The sequence below is a fragment of the Vicugna pacos genome, chromosome 11 (assembly GCF_048564905.1).
Source record: "Vicugna pacos chromosome 11, VicPac4, whole genome shotgun sequence".
Taxonomy (NCBI): Eukaryota; Metazoa; Chordata; class Mammalia; order Artiodactyla; family Camelidae; genus Vicugna; species Vicugna pacos.
This window is the reverse complement of record NC_132997.1, coordinates 9,919,871-9,946,983: the sequence shown is the minus strand read 5'-3', so window position 1 is coordinate 9,946,983 and position 27,113 is coordinate 9,919,871. Positions and strand designations below refer to the sequence as shown.

Genomic DNA, 27,113 nt, shown 5'->3' with positions numbered 1-27,113 from the left:
TGTTCTGTGTTTTGATTTGCTTCATTTTGAGTTCCAGGCTTAATGCTCAAAGGCAAGTCTATACCCAAGTTTGGAGGCCCTTCCATGCTTTTCAGTGTTCCACGCATAGACATGATATGGTCCATCATGAGTTGCTTCTGTGCATGTAAAAGAACAGTCTGGACACTTGAGAACAGACACCTGGTTTTCAACGTGCTGGTCAAAGTGGCGATATGGCAGGATTTGCAGGGTGAATACAGTGTTGCACATGGAACACTTATATATTATTCTTGGCTCTCTGATCCTGATGCCAGGGTGCTGTGTATAGGCATGTGAATGTGCGCTTGGGGTAGACTTAAATGCCACTGGAGAGACAGGACACTTGTAGAAGACTTCACAGTGAGAACCTTGAATGTGAGACTTCAGCGTGGCCATGTCAGAGGAGAAAACATTGCAATATGAACATCAAAAACCAACTCTCATGTGTAGTGTAGACAGTTCTTGGTGACGTGGGTCTGGAAGTGCACTGACCTGCAGATGGCCCTGCACTCGGGGCAGGCGCAGGGAGATTTGTGCTGATGGATTCTCTGGTGGGAGGCAGAGCTGCACGGGTTAGGAAACAGCATCTGGCAGACAGTGCAAGTCTTTTGTCCACTCATGTCTGCAGCCTGCTGGACGTGGGTAGCCAGCCATGTCTCATCCTGGAAAACTTCATTACACTGAAAATATTTCAGACTATGCCTACAGAGCTTGGGTAGGTCTTCATCCCGAGGCATAGCTGGAAGGATGGCTGTGCCTTAAGGGGCTGATGTGACTGTCCCACTTTGCCAGACTGAATTTATGTTACAGTGTGTGTGCTGGCCCCACAGAGCTCAGGAGAGTGGAAGATGAAGCAGGAGTAATGCTTGATGAAGAAACAATCATTTGATGTGCTGGGACCGGCTTCACAATCAAGTGGGAGCCCTGCATCACCTCTCCCTTCTCCTTGTGCCCACGGGCATGGGACAGGAGGCTTCACTTGTTGTCAATAATCAGGTTCTTACTACAGTGGTTGCATGTTACTTCAGTGCACACACTGCATCTGTCTTAGTGTTGGGTCAGGCTCTTTTCAGGGCAAAAGAGTCCCCATACTCCAAGCACTTGTACCCACGGGTTTATAATGTGATGCTCGTGTTGGCAGGAGGACTGAGGTTGGGGATGTAAGCTGGGACTGGGCTGATGCTGCGCAGCACCTTGGTGAAAGCTTCCACCACAGAACTCTGCAGGGAGGACACCGCCTGGACCCATGACATCTTTTTGGGTGGCTGCGAGGCCACGACATTGATTATTGCCTGCTTTATTTGCTGCTGAGGTGTGGTGAGCACTTGGCAGAGCTCAGACATGGCCTGAGTGCCTTGAGGCAGAAGCTTTAAGTTGGCAAGGTGCAGAGTCTTTGGCACAGGTTTGGCATTGGCCAGGCTGGAGCCCGGCACCATGACGGTTTGCTGCTGGGTGGCATTGGCGGCTTTAATGATGGCGCTGCTGGTGCTCTGAATGGAGGCTGTAGATATGACTGTGTCTTTGACCATTGTGTTGTTGGTGAGCTTCACATTAATGACTTGTGAGCAGTCATCTTCACAGCTGACACCAGGAGGAATGTGGTCACCACAGGCTTGATCATGACCTGTTTGGGCATCAGCTCGGCAGGGGCAACAGCATTGGTGATGACCACTGACTGCACAGGTGCCCTGAGGCTGGAAGGAAAGGACAGTGGCTGAGGCTGGAGACAACAGAAGCGACATCACAGACACCACCATGTACCCCATCTGCTCTTCAGCTTTTTTCCAGCATCAAGATCATCTTCTGGCAACACCCTTATCACCATCCCCTTGATCTCCCCAGAAGATGTCTTGTTGGTTTTGATGCGGACTTTGGGGATTGCTGGTGTCAACCCTGCAGGAGAGGAGGGTGATCCCTCCCTACTGTTCTCACTGGAGATGCTCCAGGGACTATCTGGCTGCTTGAAGGATGGTTTTTTCATCCCTTTGATGAGACTCTGGGATTCAGGAGAATTTTCAATGTCTCTAGGGCTGTCATTTACTTCTTTGAGTAACAGAGAGGACTCCCTGGAATTGGTCACTGGTTCTTTAGAGGATTGAAAGGGGCCTTTTTAGCACTGAGGGCTGCAATCACAGCTATACAGGAGGAAAGCCTAGAAGATGGCTTGGTCCCTGATGGTGCCACACCACCAAGGGAGCTGTCATTCTTCTCAGAGCTCAGCTTCCCCTCGTGGACTCTGTTTTCAAGCACCCTTTCAGAGCTTTCCTTCAATTTATCACCCGTTTTTCTGACTTTAAAAGGTTCATAGTTAGATTTATACAATTTGTCTCCATTTCTCTCTTAACAACTTTGTTTTTATCTAGATTGCCTGATGTAGAGATTCCAGTTTTGCTTAAACTTAAGATGTTTCCCTTCATTAATTAGCAAGAAGCAGCCAGACTATATATAAACTTATCTGTTAGAAGAAAAGTGCATGGCCTGTCTAAAATCTGTTCTATTTCAACATATTTTAAAAATGACCTAGAAGTTCATAAAGAATAAAAGAAAAATCTCTTCTAAGTGTTCTCACCTATAATAAAAAACACAAAAGAAAATACATTGCCACGAGAGGAGGAGGAACAGGGAAGTTTCTGACTTGATTTTTCTTCACGGGGCAGGAGAGGAAAGAGTACACATTGCCCCTCTTAGGAAATATGCAGCCAGCCCCCTCCCTCTTCTTTATTCCTGTCAAGGTATTTTTGGAATTATAAATAAGAAAAATAATGATATGAATAGAATTTCAAAAAAGATCTAACAAATGCATTGCCAACATAACTGTGTGCTAAGGTACACATTGTCAATCACCCAGTCTAAGTGACCCTTCCCACCAAAAGCCACCACAGGCCCCCAGCTGGGAGGTGGAGCACAAGCTACTCCTACTGAGTTAACAAGTCTTGCAGCTAAAATACTGAGAGATTTGTCAATCTTTAAATGTCTGTATTTCAAAAATATACTGGAAAGTGGAGAATATGCTGTAAGGGCAATAGCTACGGTCACTGCAGAGGGAAAGGAAAGCCGGATTTAAGAATGTCTGACCAATTTCTAGGGAAGGGGCTGAGACCACAGCGGTGGGGAGAGAGGGGGCCGAGGGGTCCGTGTGGGCTGCACAGTGGAGAAGCGCACGCCCATCACACAGGGTAAGGGACCAGATCCGGGGCTCTGAGTGAAAGCCTCTCAAAAGGGCAAGCCCATCCTCCTCTGTCCCCACACCGCAGACCCAACATCGTGAGTGGCTGCGGGGCAGCAGAGGGAGTCACAGCATTTATTTCTAAGCAGCCTGCAGCAGGTACAAACAGAAAAGATGGGAAACAGTGTGGCCAATTTGGGAAATTTAGGAAGTGCCCAAGGGGTCTGGCAGGGTTAAAATTTGGAGAATGTAATTTTAAGTTTGGGGTCTTGTAGCAGTAAAGTCATCATTCCCTAAATGGTGGTAAGTTAAGAAAGACTGGTGAGAGAGGAGTTATGGGATCAGATGTGCTCTTAAGGAAGCTAGCTGTGGTTGCGGTGGCGTGCAGGACTTCAGGAATGGGGAGTCACGAGAGCAGCAAGGACAGGAAGGGCAGAGAGGAGACTGAGCCCTGCAGGACATCAGGTGTCCGGGGGGTGATGGGAAATGACACCAGTGTCTGGCGGGCTCCCAGGCAGGCTGCCCTCACCACAGAGCAGCACTTACTGCCCAGAATCACCTGATGTTCTGTTTCTTTTCCACTTAAGAATCGGGCAAACCAATTTCCTTTACATTTTGTTTTTTCAGCTAGCTTTTTGAGGTTAGTCATAATCATCCCCAAGGCAACAAAGACATCTTAGATTCTATGAATTCACAACACTTTCCACAACCTAAGGACCTTATGATCTCTTTAGAGGCAAGAGAGACATAAATGGATAGCAATTTATTAACATGGGAAAGACAGCCCAAAATAAGTCACATTTGATAATAACTCAATTAATTTTAAGAACCATTATTTAAAAAAGACCATGACCAAAATCTGGGTGTGTGCAAAACACAATATCTAAAAATCTTTAATTTAAATAGCATGCCCATCAGGTTCTTTTGGGGGTGGGGGGTGCTACTGAAGGAGCATCTTCTTCTTTCCATTTGCTTGGCATGTGTTTCTCATTTGCCCTTAAAAATCTCTGGATTTTAAGGAAATAAGAAAAAGAGCTGAGCTGAAAAGATCACATACTGGAAGGGGAATAAAGAACTTGCAGGGTCGCCAAAGCCATAATAAAACACTGGCCTTGATCCTGAAAGTGCTGGTGCCACCAAGGGCCAAGATGAAGTGGGCAAGTGTGCATTTAGATCAGCGCTTGACTACAACACAAATATGAAGAGATGGACAAGAAGGATTCAGAAAAATACACAGGATTCAAGAGAAATGGATACAGGGGGAAAGCAAGGCAATGTAGAAAAGTCGATGGCAAAAGTGAACAAATGTGAGAGGGTTGATAGAGGCCCTTCAGATTATGGTCTTTACTTCTAGTCCTCCAGCCTCAGAGAAGAAAAACTAACCACCCCCTATACAACAGACCTCTCTCCACTCTTTCTTGCAACCTGATTGCCCCTAGTAGCTGATGGGAAAAAAACCCTCCCTTTTATTTTAAAATCTGGCTCTTCTACTGGGCTTTTCTGTTAAAAAAATATCCATATGTTTCCCCTTTAAAAGGAGACCATCCCAATAGCCAGAACCTGTCCACTTCTGTGCTGATTCAGCCCAAATATCTAGACACTCACATACTTCTCATAGTTAAATCATGATGATCTAAATCTCACGTAGTAATCCCATTTCCCTGGCCAGTGGGTAGATCAAACTAAAGCAAGTGAGCCAATCTTGGCCAAGGCGAGGGGAAGCCTACTTTTTGCAGTGGGTGTGCAGGGGTCCTAGGGGAAAGAAACCATTGCTCTTACAAATAAACATATGGGAAGAGGCCACCTTCTTCCACTGGACATTAGTTAAGTAGACAAGTCATGTAGCTAGAGTCTGCACAGGGCCGTGAAGACAGCTAGCAAAAGACACGATGACATGCAGGGGACAGCAGAGTGTAAAGACAGAAATTGAGTCTTTGATGCTCTCACTGAGGCTGGACTTTTGCACCTGAAGCCAGTTGAGCACAGGTTGTAGCTGATGCTATCTTTGGCTTCAACCAAGGGCACAGTGAATCCATTCCTCCATTAGCCTGGGAGTTTCCTCATTAAGCCCAATATATTCTTACTTTGAAATGTATCTTCTAAACTTCACCAAATGTGAGGGGTTAAGCAAAAGTCATAAGTTAATTACATAATGATAAGAAGTTGTCACAATGGAATCTTATTAAGACACATAAAACAACACTGAACTATTACTTACTGGACTCTCTTGGCAAAGACACCCAAGAAGTAGTGCTGTGTATGAGGCCATGATGCAATCCTCCATGTGTTTGCCAGCATGCTGAACAACTGAAAATATTTAAACCAAAAACTGTAACAGTACATTAAAACACACATGCACACACAGACACACCAAATCATCCAAGAAACCAACAACTCTGTTAGTCATCTTTCCTTCAGAATGGCTAAACATCAATAAATGATGCTAGGAAAATGGAATACCCACACATTATCAACAAAAAACAACACAAATTGAAGAGGACCTTAATATAAGAGCCAAATCATAAATCCCTTAGGAGAAAACACAGGACTAAATCTTTGTGACCTTGGGTTAGGAAATGGTTTCTTAAGCACAACAACAAAACCACAAATGACAAAATAAAAAATAGGTAAGTTGGACTTCATCAAACTTAAAGCTTTTGTGTTTCAAAAGACACCATCAAAAAAGTGAAGACAACTCACAGGATTTATCTGCAAATCACGTACTTGATAAGAATCAAGTCACTAAAATATATAGAATTCTACAACTCAACCAAAAAATGACAACTTAGTTAAAAATATGGGCAAAAGTCTTTGAGAACTATTACTGTAATTTACGACAATAGCTCTCAGTTTACAAAGTGAGGCCAATAAAAGAATCCCCAAGTTTCAGAGCTATAAAAACCTTTAGGGGTCATATTATTCAGCTGCTTCTCCTTACAGATAAGTAAAGAAAGAGCCAGGAAAGGAAAGCAGACCTTGCCTGCATTGGACACATACCTTCCTCACTGCTAGGAAGCCTGTGAAGAACTCCTACAAGCACTAAAATATCAAAGCTTGTCTGCACTGCACTAGAGAGGCCATAAACATAGCAACATTATAACAATACATGAATTAAACATGTTTTGGAGGAAAAAGAACACATATTTAATTTGAATACATCAAAATAAACACACCTGTATTGAGGTCAAGTTCTTCATCATCTTTCCCCTCCTACTGTTTCTCTTCTGTACCATCCATCTTCTCAGTTGACACCCACCATATTTTTCCACTTGTTTCTTGCCTCTCTCCACTCTTATCATGCTGAGTGGTGGGAGCATCTCTGATCAACTCATCTGTTTTACTTTCTGCCAACTGGGCTGCTCTCTCTCGCTCAAGGAATAGCTGATAAAGATGATTTTTGAAGATCATTAAGAGAGATCACCAACCAGCATGTATATATGCAAATTTGTCTCAATTTGCTTTTAAATATTACTAATCCTAAGAAGCATGTTGTCTGGTAAACAAGAGTAAATATCAATAAAAGCCCTTGGTCTTTATCCAACTGAAGGCCAAAACAAAAGTATAAAAGCTGCTGAAATTCAATCAAGCAAATTAAGTGTATCTACTAATGATTTAGGCATTCTGTTTATAAGACTGGGAATCTCAACACTTTTTCTTAATTTGGATAATACTGAGAGGAAATTCAAGCAAACAGACAAATCAAAAGTTAAAAGAATTAAACAATTTTTAAATCCTAGCAGCCTGGATAAATTAACTGCAAAGAAGAAGGTACACTGAATAAAACATAATCTTGGGGGTAAGCAACATGGCTTCTTTAAAAGGAATTTAAAGGGATAAGGAGATAAGCAAGAACAAGTAAAAATAAAAAGCTAGTTCTCTGAGAAACACCTAGAAATGGATCTCAACTAGAATATTTGACAATGGAAGTACAATTGTCAATGGAAGGACACACCAAAAACTCTAAAAGGGAACCCACTAAACCTCTTGTCTTCACTCCTTTATTTTCATGTGCTGAATGTGCAGAGCTGAATGTACAGAAAGCATTTCATATACTCACTGATATGACTGGGGAAACCCAAAGTTACTAATGACAGCTACCTGAAAACCACAGGCCAAGGAGATCTCAAAAATTTGCTAAATATATACAAGCATGGTATATAAAATTTAACACCCTCAAGAAAATAAAATTTCAGCTTTATATGAAGCAGTGTTTCTTAAAATTGGTTCCAGGTTCCCTAGGGGTCCCCCCAAATCCTTTCAGGGAATGTGTGAGCTCAAAACTGCATTCATATGTATACCGAAAGGTCAACTGACTCCTTTCATTCTCTCACAACTATATGGTGGGAGTTTTCCAGAATCTACATGTCATGTGATTATGTTTATATATCAATGGCTAATAGAATGAGTACTTGAATTTTACAACTTTTTGTTTTGACTCCTAACTTTTCAATAGATAAACCACACATAAACAAAAGTTACTTAGTATGCCTAATAATTATTATAATGTATACTTTATATCACATAAAATTATACAGAATAAAAAAGTCCTGAAATCCAAATGTTTGAAAAGGAATGATTAGGCTCCTAGTTATGACTGAAGAAAATGACAAGTTGTTGCAGGTTATTACCTGAAGACACAGATCAAGCACATCTAGTTTCAGAAAGGCCAAAAGGATTAACAGGATAGCAAAGGCTTTGGAAAAAATGGAAAAAAAAAGAAAAGGTTCATGATCACTTCTGAACATGGGCAAACTGTCACTTAAGGAAATGACAAAGGTAGCTAGGAACTGGCAGAAAGTATTATATGGGGAAAAGTAAAAAATACTAACACCCAGTACTGTCAAGAAGCAAAAAGTCACATACAGTTTTACAGGGGAGTAAAAATCAGCTGATGAGAGAGTATGTGATTGGGGTGGGGCAAGTTGGGGACATCAATTTTAAATATACATACTGTGACACAATTTCTAAGCCAGGAAATTACTCCAAAGACATATATACTTTCAAAGCCATGCCCCAATATTTAGGTACACACAGTCTTGGGCACAGATCAGACCAGTAAGTAATGCTGGAGGACTTGAATCAGAAGGGATAAAGCTAAAACTTGATTTGTAATTTGTTGTTAATAATCTACTTTTGATTCATATATGAAGAGGCCTTGTTTCTGCTTTTTGCGAAGAATGCCTAAGGAGTGATTACAGTAGTTGAAAACAGTCAGCAGAATAAGTAATGGCACACATTCTACCCCAGCGTACCTCTCACTGACCAGGTGAGAGAGGAAGAGGAAGAAGAGGAGGGGAGGGAAGGTAGGAAGGAGAGAAGGTAACACCTGATAAAGAAACTGGACAGATGTAAAACCTGAAGGTGTTAGTTTGTTTTTAACTTGTGGCTTACCTGCACTAAAGCCTGAATTGCATGGACCTGTTCAGCCATCCTTAAACTACCACCTCCCTCTCCACTACAGAAGGAAGAATCAAAAGAACATGATGCTTCCATGTTGACAAGACATTGCCAATTCTGAGCATTATACTCAACTAGATTTACCAGTAATCCTAAAGCCTAAAAAAGGTAAAATATGCCTGTTACCACAGGTGAGAATTAAAACAAGTGAATACAATATACAAATTTTATTGACAGCTAGAAAACCAATCAGTGTGCTATGAGCTTCAAAATGGTTAACCACTTTATAACTATAAATAATGGTCATTCCAAAGAATGATTTCACCACTTTTAGTTCTCACATTCTTTATTTTTACACATGGCCCTTCATGGTTCCCTTCTGTACTGTAAGAGTTACATTCATAGGGAGTGAACTGAAACCCAAAGTATATTGAACAACTGGTTCTTAAATTCAAAACTAAGATGAAGTTTTTATCATCTTAATAGATCAAGTACTCATTTCTGAAATAGTCATTTGAACTCACCAGCTCTTGAATATCAAATCTCTGCTTCTCAGGTAGGTACTTTGGAACCTGAAGCACACAGTTCATCACTGTGCCCATCACGCCATCCTGCTCTCCTGTTGTGGTGCTGTCCCATTCTGAAACAGGGGATGGGAAGAGGATAAAGGTTGTTATTATTTTTATGACACTGACAACTAATATGTATTAACACAAATATTAAAAATTAAAAAAGTTTAGCTATTCCTTTATTGAAATACACTGTTGACAATAATATTTCTGAGCTGAGCTACTAGGCTGGTTTTTAAAATATCAACTGCTAAAAGCAGTTAAATCTATACATGAGTATGTGAATTACATGATGGCAATGTTAAAATGACTACATTAAGAAAAGAAGAAACAAGGTGATTAACTTATTTTTACATGTAATACAATCTTTCAGTGAGAACATATGTAGAAAATATGACTGATGTTTATCATTAGTTAAATTGAGCATCACCCCAATGATGTCCCTCATGCCGTCTTCCACTGCTTTGCCCACATGATCAGTGATATTCTGGAGAGGCAGAGGCTGACTGTCAGGTAAACATGTACTGTTCTCAGCACGGTTATACTGCTTAATGAGTTCTTCACAATGTTGTAATGCTCTTTGGACAAATCAAAATAAAGAGCATTATGCTAAACAAACATAGTTACACTAAGAATTTCTACCTACTTGGACCTTACTGCTTTAAACTTGTCATAAATGCTGCTAAATTAATTTCTTTTCTATTAAAGAACTTATAATGTATTATCTACTCAACTGTGTACCAAACATGTCTGGCAATCACACTAGGTGCACAGATTTTATGAAAACTTGATACTATTAATTTTTCCAAGCAAAGTTGAAATTATAAACTCAATGCAGAGGTTTATAACTTTACTACCCACAGCTGCCCCCATTTCACCAAAGTCTCCAGCATAACAACCTCCCACAACCCATCCCCAAACAAGTTACACCTTTAAAAGCTAACACTGGGCACTTCTGAATTTCATTTAGATGTTTTTCTCATTTCAAATATAAGCTCCTAGCTTAGGTAAAGAATATTATTTATATTAATATTGCATAATAACCTTGTATAGATAAATATTAAATACTTCCTAAACATCAGAACAAATCATAATTTTTATGGAGGTACTGGGGATTGAACCCAGGACCTTGTGTATGCTAAGTGTGTGCACTACACTGAGCTATACTCAACCCCACATCATATTTTTTAACATGAGGTCATTGAACTGACATGTCTCCTGGCATCATCTATACCCAAGGATTCTCAAGATGCTACCCAAAATAACAAGGTAATGTCATCTTTAAGTGGGTCTAGTATTTCTGAAAATGCTCTTTAAATTGCCATGTCCATTGATTTTAAAACGTCTATGAGAGACAAACTAAGCTGACTCTGTCGGCCAAACCTTCATGTATCATACACCACACAAAACCCTTAAAGAAAACTGTACTATATCTCATTGCTCTCCAGCTGCTCCTTAAAACATACTCTCTGGTTCAGAAGTGGTTTCTTGTGTCTAACATGAAATAATTTGTTCTTTAGAAGTTTGGGGATGTTCACCAGAATGACCACGCTGTTACTGTTAACTCACAGGCTTTAAGGAGCACTGAGCTAATAAATAAAATAAGGCTATTTGCAGCCACATGGATGGACCTGGACATTATCATATTAAGGGAAGTAAGCCAGAAGGAGAAAGATAAATACAATGATACCACTTATATGGGGAACCTAGAAAGATGACATGAGCCTATTTACAAAACAATAATTACTCAGAGAAACTAACAGACATAGAAACTTATGGCTTTGGTAACATGTAGTTACCAAAGGGGGAAGGTGAAGTGGGAGTCATAAATTAGGAGTTTGGGATTAGCAGATACAAACTATTGTAAACAAAATCAATAAACAACAAGATCCTACTGTATAGCACAGGGAACTATATTCACTAGCTTGTAATAACCTGTGATGAAAAAGAATCTATGAATTGATATCTATCTATAACTGAATCACAATGCTGGACACTAAAAACACAACACTGTACATCAATTTGAAAGGAAAGGAAAGCATGACGTTTCAGAAAAACTTACTCAGCTGATGAAACAATGAGTTGTGAATCTTTGTATGCTCTCAAGTAGCTTTGATTCTCTGGATTACGCACCATTACCTAAAAGGAAAAATTCTGAAATTTTGTGGCAATCCATAACATTCATTCATTCATTCATTCATTCACACATAACACATAGTGCTCCAGAAGACATAAAGATCAGGAAGGATGATCAGCCCTTGTCTTCTAAGGGAATAACAACCTATGTGTCCTAAATTGAAAATAGTACATCTATTGCTTTACTACCAAATTAAAACATCACTGTTATAACTGTGTGTTCATAATTAACATATTCTGTGCTATAAATTCCTGGTAATCAGTTACCAAGCACTTTACAGGTCAGAAAAGAACAGTCACTAATTTAATAAACAAACTATTGAAGTTCTTAAAGTAGATTCATCTAGAATTCTTAAAAATTATGTATTTACCAAATGTACTTGAAGCACTCTAGAAGAGCCAAGGAATAATTTCCATTTCATCTATGCCAGAAACTTTTCATTTACACTAGATCATTTTCCCATAGATGTTTAAAAAAAAAAAACTCCCTTGCTAATCCAGTCTGGCCAACACACAGCCTATGTGTCTTGAAATTCACTGCCAGCATAAATTCTGATCTACTCTGAACTTGCTTCAGTCATTCAGAAAAGTCAAAAAACAAATATACTTATGGCATACAGTTCAGTAGTACTCTTCAAAACCAAATATTATTATAAATGGTGATCATAAACAATGTGACTGAAACAGTAGTTACCTCAAGAAAGTTCTTATTAATTAAAAAATTAAACAAAACCCTGACTGCATTTAACTATTATCTTCTACAAACAAGTTATTACGCAGAAGCCCACATTAAGGAAAGAACTATAACATTTGGCAATAGGAACAAACTTGACATGCATGATTTCATAAGGTGCAACAAACTTAAAAAAACTACACTGCTCATTTAAAATGTTAACTTTGGTTGCTCAAAGAATGCATTACAATTTCAACTTGGATTAGCAAAATAAAACTCAAGGGATGTTTAATATAAAACTATGACAGTCTCACACACAGAGTCACATTTAAGATTAAGTAATTTCCCCCAATATTTGTTCATACTTATACTTTCTTAAACTCATAAACATCTCTCTGCTCCCCATAATGAGGCCATTAGTTTTTATTCATCTTCATCTCTACTTAAATGGTCCACACATCTTTCACTAGGAGAAAAGAAATGAATATACATTAGCATGTCTCATCACTTCAATACTTATCCCCTTAACTAACATATAAAAGCCATCTGTACACATGCTATGAATATGCTAGAACTTCTTTGAATACTATTTATTCTAAGTTTTATTCTGTGAGGTGTTAAAATATGAGACTGTAATTTATTTTTTTATTTCCATAACTCCCCCATATCAAACTGTTAATGGCTTTATTTTTAAAAGATTTTCAAGATGCTACTAAAAAGAACAGATCTTTTCAAACTGATGTCATTATTCTTTGAAGTACATGAATTTTCTTCAGGCTTTAAATAATATATTAAAATGTTTTATATATATATATACATTACACATACACATATTACCTTTATAATATGATCTAGACCACTCCAAGAGCCAGAGTTCCTCTTTAAACAAGTCTCCTGCTCATTTAGAACTAAGGGACAGTAACGTGTCCAGAGCTAAATGTCCAGCCTGAAAATCAGAAACACCATTAATGATTATTGATGCACAACAAGAATTCTGAAGCAACAACTCTAGAGATTTTTATTTAAAAAAATACTGCATGCTACCAGCCCATAGTATTTTGGGTGGTTGTGTAATTAGGTTTGTTTGTTGTTTACTTTTAATTTCTTTTTCAGTGGAGGTACTGGGGATTGAACCCAGGACCTCATGCAAGCTAAGCATGTTTTCTACCACTAAGCTAAAACACCATAGCATTTTTATAACACAGTAAATGCCTTTTTCTGTTAACCTAAACTTAAATTGGTATCAGAAAAGTCTTGAACTGTAGAAATTTTTTTTTAACGTTGTCTTATTTCACAGAAAATCCATTATTTCCAGTAGTTGATCATTTGCTAGTTCAATAAAATACATATTGCTACTGTTATTTCTACCATATAGAGGCTCAAGGGTGAGACTGACAAGCCAAAGGCTACATGTATTTCAACTACAGATCAATATATTGAATTAATTTACCACAAAAGTTGTAACAAGCAACACTGCATGAACAGGGTGTGGGTGTATCTAAACTTTTGCCTGATGGTAAAAACGTCTCTTACTGCTATGCTTTATATTTTTCTATTTTTAAAATAAGCCTGTTTTCATGTATTTATCACTTAACTGTATTTCTTCTACTGTAAGCCCCCGTCAAATATTCCTTCCTTATTTTCCAGCTAAGTTTCTTGTCTTCTTCCACATTGTTCTATATACGTTCTTATCTATTCTGAATAAAAATCCTGTTATCTTTAGGGCTTCAGATTCACTAGTTTTAAACTTTACACCTCAGCGGCAGCAGCTTGAATACCCATCATGTGACCACCATGACAGTATTATACACAAATGATGACTGAGGGCCACCAGTAGAGGGAGCACAGAGCACTCAGAACCTTATTTATAAACCAGTCTACTTTTCCTTTAATTTTTTTTCCTTTTTTTTATTATATTTTTTAAAAACACACATAGTCACACTCCAATAAAGGGCAACCTGGTTCCTGTTGAAATAAAGAAGCTTTAGTTTATCAAAAGAAATGCTTTAATTAGCAAAGCTGAAAAGACCTGATTTTCTTCCCAAAGTGTCTTTCCTTTGAAAGAAGCAACTTTAAGTTTTCCTGACCTATTTGAAACTGAATATAACTTAGATATTTAGAAATGTAAAAAAATCTAATCAACAAAAATCTTAGTATTATTAGATTTAGAAGAGATCTAAAGACTTCATTTTATTCTTAATAAAAAAAGCAAGGTTGATGTGCAAGGTGATAAACATAAAACTAGAATTCAATACTATAAAAACAGATTAAATTTTACCCAATTCTCATTCTAAGGCCCTGAAAGAGTAATGTAATGAGATCAGTTCAGGTAAGTCAGCTCATGAGTCACAGTAGTGAAGCTGAAGTCTAATGGGGCTTTCTTCATTTAGAAAAGAGAGTACATAGTAATTTGGTGTTAATATAGCAAAGATTCACAAGATTTTATGCAAAAAAGGAAATTTATTGTTTCTACAGGCATAAAAAGGACTGTATGCTATATTCAGTATACTATAAGCCAGTATTTAAAAGTAGCCTACAGTTCAAACATTTCATTTGAAACTGGAATAGTCCTCAAAAAGTTAAAAGCACAACCAAATCATTAATAAGAATACTACTCAGCATATGTGAGCTCTTGGATATTTGAATTATATTTATTATTTTAATAATATTAATATTTTAAGTTATCTTTCCACAGCACATCAGGAGTAGTCATGTATTTCAAGGAAGAGGTCAAACAACTAACAAAACAAACAACACTTATGTGTAGGGGATAGTCACTCTACAAAGCAATGTCTATTGTAAGATTTAAAACGCACACCAAATTCAAGAATAGTTGAAGTGGGGGTGGTGTAAAAAGAAGCATTCTAACATTAGCAACTGTGTTTGGTTTTAATCATGTGGTTAACTCTTTAACACAATATAACAAAGTTATTATGGTATTTACCATCCTAATAAATTCAACGAATGATGGAGAAAATTCAAGGAACATGTTAATCATCATGTTATTCAAGAGAAAACGCCTGGAAAGCATTGAAAAGTACAACAGTATGGGAGACAAAATAGTAATAAAGGTATATTTATTCAATCTTGCTGCAAATAAAAATTACAGGCTCAAATTTCTACCATTAAAATTAGTATATGTAAAAATATTAAAAGTACTTTTAAAAGTAAAATACATTTCAAAAATAGCATACAGATGGTTTGGTAGAAGGTAGAAGGATTGCTTATCTACAATCTTACCACTTTTCTAATTTTCATAATTGAAAGGCCTGAGTACACGTCAATTTTGTATTCTGCCTTTTAATGGTAACTCATTTTCCCTCTCAAACCCCACTCAATATGAATCTATTCCCTGCTCTATCTTAACTAAACACAACAATAACCCTAAGTCATATGTGGCTAACACAAAGCCTTCTGCATTTTTGAGGCAAATGCTGCAGTCTTCAGTTTTTTGGGCAGTAGAAAAACCAATGCTTCCATAGTTCAGATGTTGGAAATATATGAAAGTTGGGAATATTTAATATTTTTTTTTTTTTTAGTGACAAGTCCAATTATCTTCTACTGGCCTACCAATCTTTAAGAAAAGCTTAAAGCTTCTTTAAAAGAAGCCAGAAGAAAGTAGAAATAATATCAACCAAAAGCAACATAGTCATCTTAACCTAGGGAGTTGCATTGAGCATAAAGGTAGCCACAGCCATGACCCCCAGTATAAGAGACTTTGCTCCAGAGAAGGGCTGATGCCCAGGAATCTTCCTTCCGAGTCTTGATCTCTTATAGCAGTTAATCAGACATCCTGAGATACTCTGAAATAAGTGAATACTCACTGAAAATGGCTTTTGAAAATCCTTTGAATCTTTATCCCTGAAACCTACAAAGAGAAAGAATTCAGATCCCTAGTAGCCTCAATGTAGTTACATTAAAAACAAACAAACAAACAAACAACAACAACAACAACAAAAAGGAAAAGGATTAGGCAAAATACAATAAAAATTGTTACCAGGAAATACACAACAAAACTAAACTAAATACTGATGGGCCAGTTTAGGAACATCAGGCAGGGAACAGAATTACGTTGAGCAAAATCTCACAAGAATGTACCAAACTATAAGCAAGGGTTTAAATGATTCGTTGAAAGTCACATAACAACTATGACTAAAAACTTCCTGAAAATAATTTTTATTTTATAATGGAAAGAAGGAAACCACCATTGTACTTTCCAGGTCAAGGTGCTTGTTGTGCACAGTTTCACAGACTGTCTGAAATTTTTCTTTAATTTTATTCATGTCTTTTTCATTCAACAGCTTAGCTCAAGAAGCATCTTGTTCCAGTTCTAAAAGTCAAATCATTTGATCTAGGCTAGCTCTATCAGGACCCATGTTCAAAAGATCTCTACTCAGTATGTACATGAGAGCAGCTGTACAAAGGAACAGATTCTTCAACAGACAAAAAGAAAAAAAGTCAGCAATTAGGGGTACTTTCAGGGGATAAGATCATTTTGACATTTGTTCATATTTTAGAAAGCTTGAAAATGTTTTATTCAGTGAAAACTCCCCTCTTTAAATATTCTAGGGAAATGTGAATTAAATAAATATATAAATAAAGCACTGCTGCTTAAAATTTTCCTTTCTTCAGAACTTTCCTACATAAATGCTTCTAGCTCTGGGACATTCAAGTGCGAAATGAAGGGTTTACAAAATAGTTTTTCAGCTAAATATAATCCTATTTTAAAATACCCTTCACTCTGTGTTCTTTATGATACAGTAAAGTTTTAGTTTACAATCAATAACCAAATGCAATGGTATAAGTGTAAAATCTGTATCAGAAACAGCTATTCTTCATGTAAAATAAACACAGCTGAGTTTGTGTCAATATATAAAGCTAGGATGCTCAAAGAAGCATATTCACACTTGTTTCTTTACAATAAACCTATCAGGTCCAGCTGAAGCAAGTAATTTTTAGAGAACCATTAATATATTCTCAAAATCATTCATATCAGGTAGAGTTAGCACACTCTGCTTATAATAAAATCTACAAGTATTGAAGGTGATGTAGGTAAGCATTAATATAACAAAAAGGTGTATGCTGGGATATTCTAACATGTGGAATATTCTGGTACTTAACACTTATTTCAGTGCACAGAAACACATCAATTATCTAAACATTTAAGCTTTGAATCCTCAAAATTCTGACTAGGTAACTAAATGTTTACAGAGCAAACGATTTCTGGAAATTAAAATGGCATAGGTGTTGGGATATTTCCTTGAACAAAAATAAATCCATCTCAAAATACCACTACTGATCATGATTAATAATGACTTTTTTCCTAACTTTGAAATTGTTAACCCCAGCTTTTATATATATGCTTTACTTTTAAGAGAAAGTGTCAAAATCATAATGAAAATGAGGAATAGATTCTTTTTCATAATGGGCTATGTCCTATATTCAACATCCAGACAAAATGTCAAAAACATTTTTTAGTATCTTTTTACATTTTTCCACACTATTAACATCAAAAATAAATAATTTTTTAGTACTTTTTGACTAGAGAAAATCAATACTTACAGAATTGAATCTCCAGTATGGTATGCTAGCTATGATAACTAAGTAGTGTTTTAATAGTATAAACTGACAAGTTAAGGGGGAAAAAGGTCATTAGAAAATAACCTTACTTAATTTATTAAGAGAAAATTTGGGGCATTAAGCTCTAAATATTTAGCAAATAAGACTAACTCAACCCATAATTAGGAAATATTTATAGGTGAATGAAGGTATTTTTTTAATAGCCAAATAAAGTAGAATTTTTAAATAACGCTTCTCAATCCCAGAAACTTAAATCCCTGATGATGCTGGGAATCATCCAAGGTGTTAAAGACCATTGCCAGCATCCCATGTGCTCTCAGGTACATTATAAAACAGGGCATGGCACATTTAGTAGTCAAGCTCATAACACTAGAAGAGAGGAGACTAGGTTAGGGGACTGAAAATTCCTAGTACCTTAGTATTTTGTTTATGTAATACCAAAACAAGCAAAAGGACATGCGTTGGGGTGAGGAGATGTCAAAGCATTGCTCATACAGATCACAATATAAAAAACATGGGTAAGCCAAATTATTAAAAACTTACTGATGTATAGTATGTGATTATGCGTGCTATATTAAAAAAATATAAATAACACATAATCGCCTGTAGTGTATTCCTTACATTATTACTACCATTAAATTAAAGGCAAAAAAAAAAAAATCTCAGCTATCTTTCATAATGCTTCTGATTCATAAAGATTATAAATATCTACTGGGACACACTCCAAATGTCTGGATAATTCAATTAAATCAAGACATTCCATCCATTATAGTATATAAGAGATGATCCAAAGCAAAATGTACTTCAATCAAATTTACCATTTGCATGTGTAAAATTTGGGGCTAAGGAAGAACTGAAAAGATTCTTTAGCATAACACTTCTGTTAAGCATCTGGAAGCTGAATCCTATTCTATACTTTTAAAAGGTCTTATCATTCAACTTTCCTTAATCCATGTAGAATTAAGTCTCTTAAACCAATCCCATTTTAACATCACTATAACCTACACCTATGATAACAAAACCACAAATGTTTAGCTCTACCCACTGAGGAAATTTTAATGAGAAAGAGGAGGCATACAATTATCAAATATAAAAATAAGATCTTACCTAAGGCCTCATGTGTTTAGAGGCTGAGTGCACTTTAAGCCACTTAACAAGTACGCAGTATCATCAGTGAACTATTGATTTTCACCAAATTCCACTACATCACTGAAGTGCTTCACATGCTGAACAACAGTATCTAACTGCCAAGAAAACAGAAGTCCACTTCTTTGGTAACCCTGAAGTAGCATATTTAAATCTATGGGTTTGCTGGGCTCTATTTAAAAGTGTACAGTTTGTCAGATGGCAACCAAATTAAATGCTGTAAAAACACTGGTAGTAGTAGGATAAGTTCATGGTTCAACGCTGAGCACCAGGGTACTAATTTGTGTTCAGGACATTAAAAGGCTATAACACACAAAATTCTACCCATGTGCAGTAAAAGTGTATATGACTGCTTACTTCTTTGTCTTCTTCTCTGCATTTCAGTGCAGTAACAATATCTTGGTAGGGCTGAGCAGGTATTGTCACAGTATTTATCACAGTGTTTATCACGTTGGGTGGTGGTGCAGGAGATTTAAAAACTCCATCATCTTTTTGATTTGATTCCTTTGAAGCCTCACATATTAATAAAGGTATTAAATTAGCTGTTCTAAATAAATATATAAAAATAGCAACATCTCATCTAAATGGCAAATTTAGCTTAAGAATAATAATCCCCTCTCCCCCTGCCGAAGAAAGGAGGAGGCCTCTGAAAGATCACTAGGGATACTTTAAAAATTTTATGCCCTACAAGGTAAGACTCAAAATGCTTTATTCACAAAAGAACCACTCAGGAATTCCTTCTGGTCTTTTTAATCCTACATTTCATTCAAGTTATTATTTGTCCCCAAGACCATTAGAAGGAACAAAATTACATACATAAATAGCACTTATAAGCAGCTCAGGATGGACAGGAAAACTAAAACAGATGGATGAAAGGATTTTTAAAGTAGAGGCATCTGTATTTTAGGGTAGGAAAAATAGCCATCAAATGCACAATAATGTTTCTATACTAGTAAAAGGAGTATAATATATCAACTTAAGAAGACAAGGAACTGTACATTGTATTTTAGAATGATTTCTATCCTTACTTTTGTTATTCTAAAGTACTCATTCTTTGATTGCTCCAGATGGCTCAGGTTGTCACCATTAATCGGAAGTATTAATGTATGGTCCTATCGGTTATTCTGAAGAAAATAATTTGATAAGAATCTTTTTCAAATGTGTTTTGAATTGAAAGGTATTAGTGGAATGCAGGAAAAGTTCCGCTCTGAAAGCAAATTAATCACTCAAAGCCACTTTAAGATTAATGTAGTTTATAATATAGCTCTTAATACAAATATGAAATACATAATAGTGCATCATTTCCATAAAGTGTGGGTCAGGAGTAGTCTAATATTTTTTTGAGGCTTTCATTTATAACCGAGTAACACCAGAATTTCTGTTATTCTGTCCACAATCTTTACTTTTCCAATGAATAAAATTAAAGCCCCTAAATTTTAGTGAGGGAGTCACAAATAAACTATTAGGAAAGCCAGAGACTTTCAAATTATGAATGAAGATAGCAACTGATTAATTAATTTATAATTCATTACACAAACATGAAATGGCAAAGCACAGCTCACTTACCATGACACTCTGAGGTTTACTACTGGTGGCCCAGGTAGTTCTGAGTCTGGATGGCTCCAACGTCTGGCATTATATAGAGATTTTGTAGGAGACTAGAGAAATGAGAAAAAGGTCAACTGTTTCCACCTTACTTTGGTGCCTTATAAAATTATCTCATTAAAAAAAATAAAATCATAAAGAATAATCAAAATACAGAATACATATCCTAGACAGAGGACAGACACACGTGGCCTTGAAGCAAACATGGGGTCACTGCGCTCTTCCACTACAAAATCAACACAAGCACTCGGGGAAAGGATCTCAGGTTCCAGCCTGTCTCCTAATGGCTTTATGTTCTGAGAATGTAGAAATGGTACAGACAAAACAGGAAAGGGGAAGGAGAGAACTGACATGTGATGAAACTAGTTCTAACTTTTCAGAAGCCACAGCTAGTTCTATATTATCTTTATCTCAGTATACTGTAGCTTTTTTCTTTTTTGAGGTATAGTTGGCACACAACATTAGGTCAGTTTCAAGTGCACAACATGATGACTCCATACTTGTACATACTGTGAAATAATCATAACAAATCAGTTGACGAGGCCGAGCTGGTACTGTTTGCCACATAACAGGCCAGTGAATCGAGAGAGGAGTTTTGGGAACAAGGAATAGCATCTTTACTCAGAAAACCAGCAAATGGAGATAATAGCAGACTAATGTTCCAAAAAACCTTCTTACCCAAGTTCAAATTCAGGTTTCTTTTATACTAAAAGGGGAGGATTTGTCGTTGGTTGGGGCAAACCACCTAGAACCTGAATCCTTTCTTTGCTGCTGTTGATCTGGTCACAGTGTTCCTATAAATCTCCATAAGACCAAGGCTTTTCTCTGTTTTGCAATTTTTTATTTCTACATGAATGGAAAGGTGTTTTTCTTTAAGGGTCAGAGTCTTGAGAATAGGCTCTCCTGTATATTTCAGGCTAGAGACAACATTCTTTAAGTGATTACTTTGTAGCAAAACCAATAGAATACAAAGGTTAAAATAATAGAAACCAATCAATATGGAGTCAGGTTGTTTTTCCCTATTTGAAGTCTAGATGAACATCCAGCACCATACATGCATAAACAATTTTTTTTCTGATCAGAATTTTGAATGTCAACTCTCTTAGGAAGTTTCAAATATGCAATATAATATTAATTATGGTCACCATGCTGCTTCTTACATCTCCATGCCTCATTTGTATTAAAACTGAAAGTTCCTCTTCACCTTCACCCATTTCACTGCACCCACCTCCTGCCTCTGGCAATCACCAATATGCTCTCTGGATCTATGAGCTTGGATCTCTTTTTAAATTCCACATGTAAGTGAAATCCTCCAGTATTTGCCTTTCTCTGAGTTATTTCATTGAGCATAATGCTCTCGAGGTCCTTCTACATTGCCACATGGCAAGATTTCATTCTTTTATTTGGCCGAATATTCCATTCTACACCTATATCATCATTTCTTTATCCACTCATCTGTCATCGAACGCCTGGGTAGTTTCTGTATCTTGGATGTTATAAATAATGCTGCAGTGAGCATAAAGGTGCATATATCTTTTCAAGTAAGTATTTTCCTTATAAGCATGACTGTGACATTGAACAGTACACCAACAACTGACACATTGTAACTGACTGTACTTCAATTTTTCTTTTTTTAAAGTTAGTGTTTTCCTTTTCTTTGGATAACAACCAGAAGTGGATAGTAGTGTTGTATGGTAGTACTGTTTTTAATTTTTTGAGAAAACTCCATTCTGTACTCCATACTGACTGCACCAATTTACATTCCCATCAACAGTTCACAAGGGTTCCCTATTCTCAACATCCTCTCCAATATTTGTAATGTCTTGGGATTTGTGTGTGTGTGTGTGTGTGTGTGTGTGTGATATTAACCATTTTATTCAGTGTGAGGTGATGTCTCATTGTGGTTTTCATTAGCATTTCCTTGATTAGTGATGTTGAGCTTCTTTTCTTGTACCTATAGGCCATCTGTACATCTTTCTTAAAATATTTATTTAGATCTTCTACCCATTTTATAAACATACTGCTTATTTTTTGTTTCCTATTGATTTGTATGATTTCTCATATGGTTTGGATATTATCCGCATGTCAGCTATGATTTTCAGATAATTTCTCCCATTCAGAGGGAGCTTCTTAAATTTGTTGATGGTTTCCTTTGCTGTGCAGAAGCTTTTTAGTCATGTAGTCCCACTTGTTTATTTCTGCTTTTGTTTCCTTTGCTCCGTAGGCAGATCCAAAAAACATTATCACCAAGGCTGACATGAAGAAGCTGACTCCTCCCCCCCCCTTTTTCCCTAGAAGCTTTACAGTTTCAGATCTTACATTCAAGGCTTTAATCCATTTTAAGTTAATTTTTGTGGATGGTGTGAGGTGGTGGTTCAGTTTCCTTATTTTGCTTGTGGCTGTCCAGTATTCCCATCAGCATTTACTGAAGAGATTGTCCTTTAACCATTATGTATTCTTACCCATTTGTTGTAAATTGACTGAAGTAACTGACAATATATGCATAGGTTTATTCCTGAGCTCTGTATTCAGTTCCATTCATTTGTGGGTTTGTGTCTATGCCAATATCATACTGTTTTTGATCACTGCTGCTTTGTAATATAATTTGACATGAGGGAATGTGATGTCTCCAGCTTTGTTCTTCTTTCTCAAGATTGCTTTTGCTATTGGGTGTCTTTTGTGCTTCTATACAATTTTGGGGATTGTTTGTACTATTTCTGTGAAGAATGCCATTGGATTATATTAAAGATTGCACTAAGTCTGTAGATTGCTTTGGGTATATGGACATTTTAACAATATTAACTCCTTCAATCCATGTGGATGGAATATCTTCCCAATTATTCCTGTTGACTTCAATTTCTCTCATTGAGCTCTTATATGGTATTGTGGAAATTGTTCATCTGAACTTGGGTGTGCATCTATTGAGGTGAGACAAATGACTTGTTAGATACTCTAATTCAATTATTCCCTGTGCCTTTGAGAATCAGATTTACCAGTGAGGAAGAAAGGAGATACAGATGTCACAGAAGAGGTTAAGTAAAAATCTCACAGTTCTCAATTTGAATTGGGTGTATCTGTATAAACGACAGAGAATTTTCTCATGTATGTAATACCTAGCACTTCCCACTGAAATGACCTTGACACAGTGATCAAGCCGGAAGCAGGGGGATACCAATGTCGAATATTCAGTATTCAATATTATCTCCCACTAAAAGAAACTAAGGTTTCTTGGAGAAATGACTGATTGTAGTCCTGGGCAGGAAACATACAAGATGAGCTTGAAACATCTTGCCAAACCAGATGTCAAGGAAGCTTTCAGGCTACTAGGGTCACATCAAAAGGACTTAAGAGCTAACCTGAAGGGGCTCCAACTGGTGACAAGATGAGACAGCTTGAACATCAGCAAATACAATAACTGCAGTGCATTGTAATCCATCAAATATGTTTTAATCCTTGATTTCATTTTGGTTTTTAAAATTAATTTATCATCTTTGCAGGATGACAGGGCAGCAATTCATTGTCTTGATAATGGATAAGTGAATGAAAAGAAAGAAGCATCTAACGTGACTTTCCTCTATGAACTGTTTAAATGGGTGGTCCAGCAGTAGATGAAGGGAAGTGTCTCTTTACAAAATTAAACCAGCTGATAAGTTAAAAAGAAATGATGTAATTAAAATATCATACTTCTTCACCCCCAAATGGATTAACCAATGTAATCATTGAACATCATTGCTGCTAACACGTCAAAAATAGACAGACAACTTGACATTGTGTCATTGGATGAAACAGCACATCAATACCTAGGGTCTCATCAAACATCTTGAATGTTAGTCTGATCAAGCCTCTGAATAACCACCTCAAGACTCAGCTCAGGAGTCACTTCTTCCAGAATGCCTCCCATGGTTGCTCTCAAACTACATTAGGCACCCCATCTGTGCTCCCAGGGCCCCTGGGCTGGCTACGTTCTCCTGTAGCACAGATCATACTCTTAGCCCACTGGTCTGTCCCTGCCACACCCGGCAGGCAGGATGGGCAGCCTGCCAGAACTCTTCCAGAGAGTGGTCTTGGCCCAGCTGGAAACCATCCCATCAACTCTCCCCAGCCTCACAGCCCTAAGGAGGGTCCCATTTCCTCCTCGTCTGCTGCCTGCTTTCTCCAGCTGAAATTAACAATTTTAAAGTAATTAAGCCCAGCAAACCATAATTGATTAAAAACAATTGGTGCCTGGCAGAGCTGTGAAGCATCATTTCTGCCTCAGCCTGTGTTTGGAGGGCAGTAGGGCAGGGGCCTGATCCAACATCCACACTCTTGGGGCCTAACCACCCTGTGGCAGAGATAAACATCTCCGAGCATCTAGCCACCTAAAGAGACTGTCAGGGGACTTCTTAATGAGATTAGGCAGGGCCTGAGAGCTCTGCCTCATGGTGTGGAGGATTTCTATTCAATTATTCAGAGCAAGACAGACCTGCCCAGGAGGATGTGGCAGCCCTTGTCAGTAAGGCAGCTCCCTCCTGCACTCCTACTTCTGCCATAGTCAGTCCAGCCTCCCAGGGTCCACGGTAGCCTGGGGCAGAGTCCCCACCAGACAGAAGGATGAGCAGAGCTGGCCTGGGGTATGGGGCAAAGCCTGGTCTCCTGCTGCCAACCTGGGATTTCTTCCCCTCCTTTGGAACCTAGGTGAGCTCTCAGGGGTGACCACAAATGAACCATCCCCAAGGCAGCAGACAGCCCTGCCCACAACAGGGTATGGGGATAGGAAACACCCTCCCAGGTGGAAAAGGCTGAGTCAGGGGCCAAGGTTATGAGTTGTAACTACATCTAAAGTGGGGGCACGGTGTGTAATGCCAAGACCCGCTGCCCTACCCCTCCCTGGAAACAGGACGTTGACATCACACACGGTGAGGGGAAGGACCGCAGACACCCCAGGACCTGCAGGAGGCCACAGAGCAGTACGCCCCACCTTCTGGCCATCAGGTCCTCCTCCCTTCAGGACCTAAGGGTGTGAAGGGAGGTCCCAGTCACACCACATCCACAGGGACCCTCAGGACACCTGGTGGGGAGGGGTTCAGACCCAGGGTCCTCTCCCTTCTCACCCCCTGAGCCTATGCCCCGCCAGGCTGGTCCCAATTCTTCCCTCACTGGCCAAAACACCACCAACACCTCAGCCCACTCTATCCTACATGCCTGAAACACTCACTTCCTTTACTCAATGCCTCCTGACTTTTGGGCCAGCACAAGTGTTCCTCCCCCAGAAAGCCTTCCCACACTGCCCAGCCTCATCTGGTTTCCTTCCTGACCCCATGGGCACAGCACAGAGCTCAAAGCCTGGCTCCTTCTCTCCTAACACAGCCCGCCCAAGAGAGCTTTCAAATCCTCAAAGTCTGAGGTCTCCTGGAATCCACCTGTGCAGAAAGGCCTGATCACCAGGTGTGGCTCCACGGCTTCCAGCCCAACCTCGATCCCCAGAGCACCTTGGGGATGGGCAGAGAAGCCCCATGCTGCATGGCCACTCTCACTTCCTGGGGGCAGCAAACAGAAGGCGGAGGGCACGCTGGTGTTGTGTGGACCCAGCCTTCTTTCTCTTCTTCAGGTGACACCACCCATGTCCACTCTGCCTCTTTCACTCATCCCAGGGGCTGGGGTGGAACCAGGGCATCCCACTTCTCTGGCACCAGGACTGATCCAGAGGAGACTGTCTCCATGCCGGGCCCATAAGCAGCGATCCTGGGGCCCTTGGGAGGCCCTTGTTAAACAGTCTCCCTCTTTCCTGTGGGGAAGCACAAGGGGACTGGGCTGATTAGACATGAGCCTGCAACAGCCTGGGGGCTCTGAATGGATAAGGCTGCCTGGGAGGGAAGGCCCAATCCCAGGAAGGGAGTGACAGGGTGTGGAAAAGGAGGCGATGTTCCAAGGATACCATTTGGGCACCTGGATCCAGCCATGCCTGAAGTTACACAACCTGAGGCCTTTTCCACTATATGGCCTGATAAACATCCCTATTTGCTTAGGCTGGCACAGGTGTTCCTGACACCCATATGACTAATATAACTAACACAGAGAGTGACTTCAGACCCTCGGCAGGATTCCCTGGTGTGAGGCTAGGGGGTGGTATTCTCAGATGGTCCAACTTAGCAGTTCCACAAGCACACAGGTGGGCAACAGCTACCTCTCAGACATCTGAGGCAGAAACTCTCCACATCACTGAGGGCACATAGCTCAGCCTCCTTTTCATGGAAGTGAGGTCCTGACAGGAATGAGCTCTCTAAGCAGATAATCCTTGGACCCTCCCACCACCAGGGTCTCAGCCCATCTGCAGGTGTTATACCTGGGAGTTCACTAGGACACACAGGCAAGCACTCCTTTGTGTTTGCAGGCCCACACCTGTACACGCCATAGGTACCGTCACACAGCCACTCAACAAACACTTGCTCTGGCCCTGCATTGCTGGGTGTCCTGATACACAGAAAAAATGGTGCCTGTGCTCCCAGACCACACAGGTGACCCCTAAGACATGTGGGGAGATGGGCGAGATGGCATGGCTGCGATGAGAAAGCCCCAGCCCTCTCAGGTAACAGAGCAGCCAGGGAGGGCTTCCTGAAAAATGTCCCAGAGGCAAGGCTGGAGCAGAGCTGACACATAGTCCCTGTCCAGCTGCACCCCGCCATCTAGGAGCTCCCCTGGAGCACTCACCAGCACTGATCAGTGGGTGCTGATACTCATCACAGACCTGCTGTCCTCCCTTGAATGAAGTTCCAGGAGCTAAGCAGCCTGACACAGCCGGACCCCTGAGCTGTGCTCCCCGGGCTGCTCCTGATGAGGATTC

General features: G+C 39.0%; 1 pseudogene; it reads right to left on the bottom strand.

Annotated features, from left to right (window-relative positions):
- Window positions 1-27,113, bottom strand: part of LOC116277845 (zinc finger protein 532-like) — a 73,631-nt pseudogene that overhangs the window by 2,316 nt on the left and 44,202 nt on the right.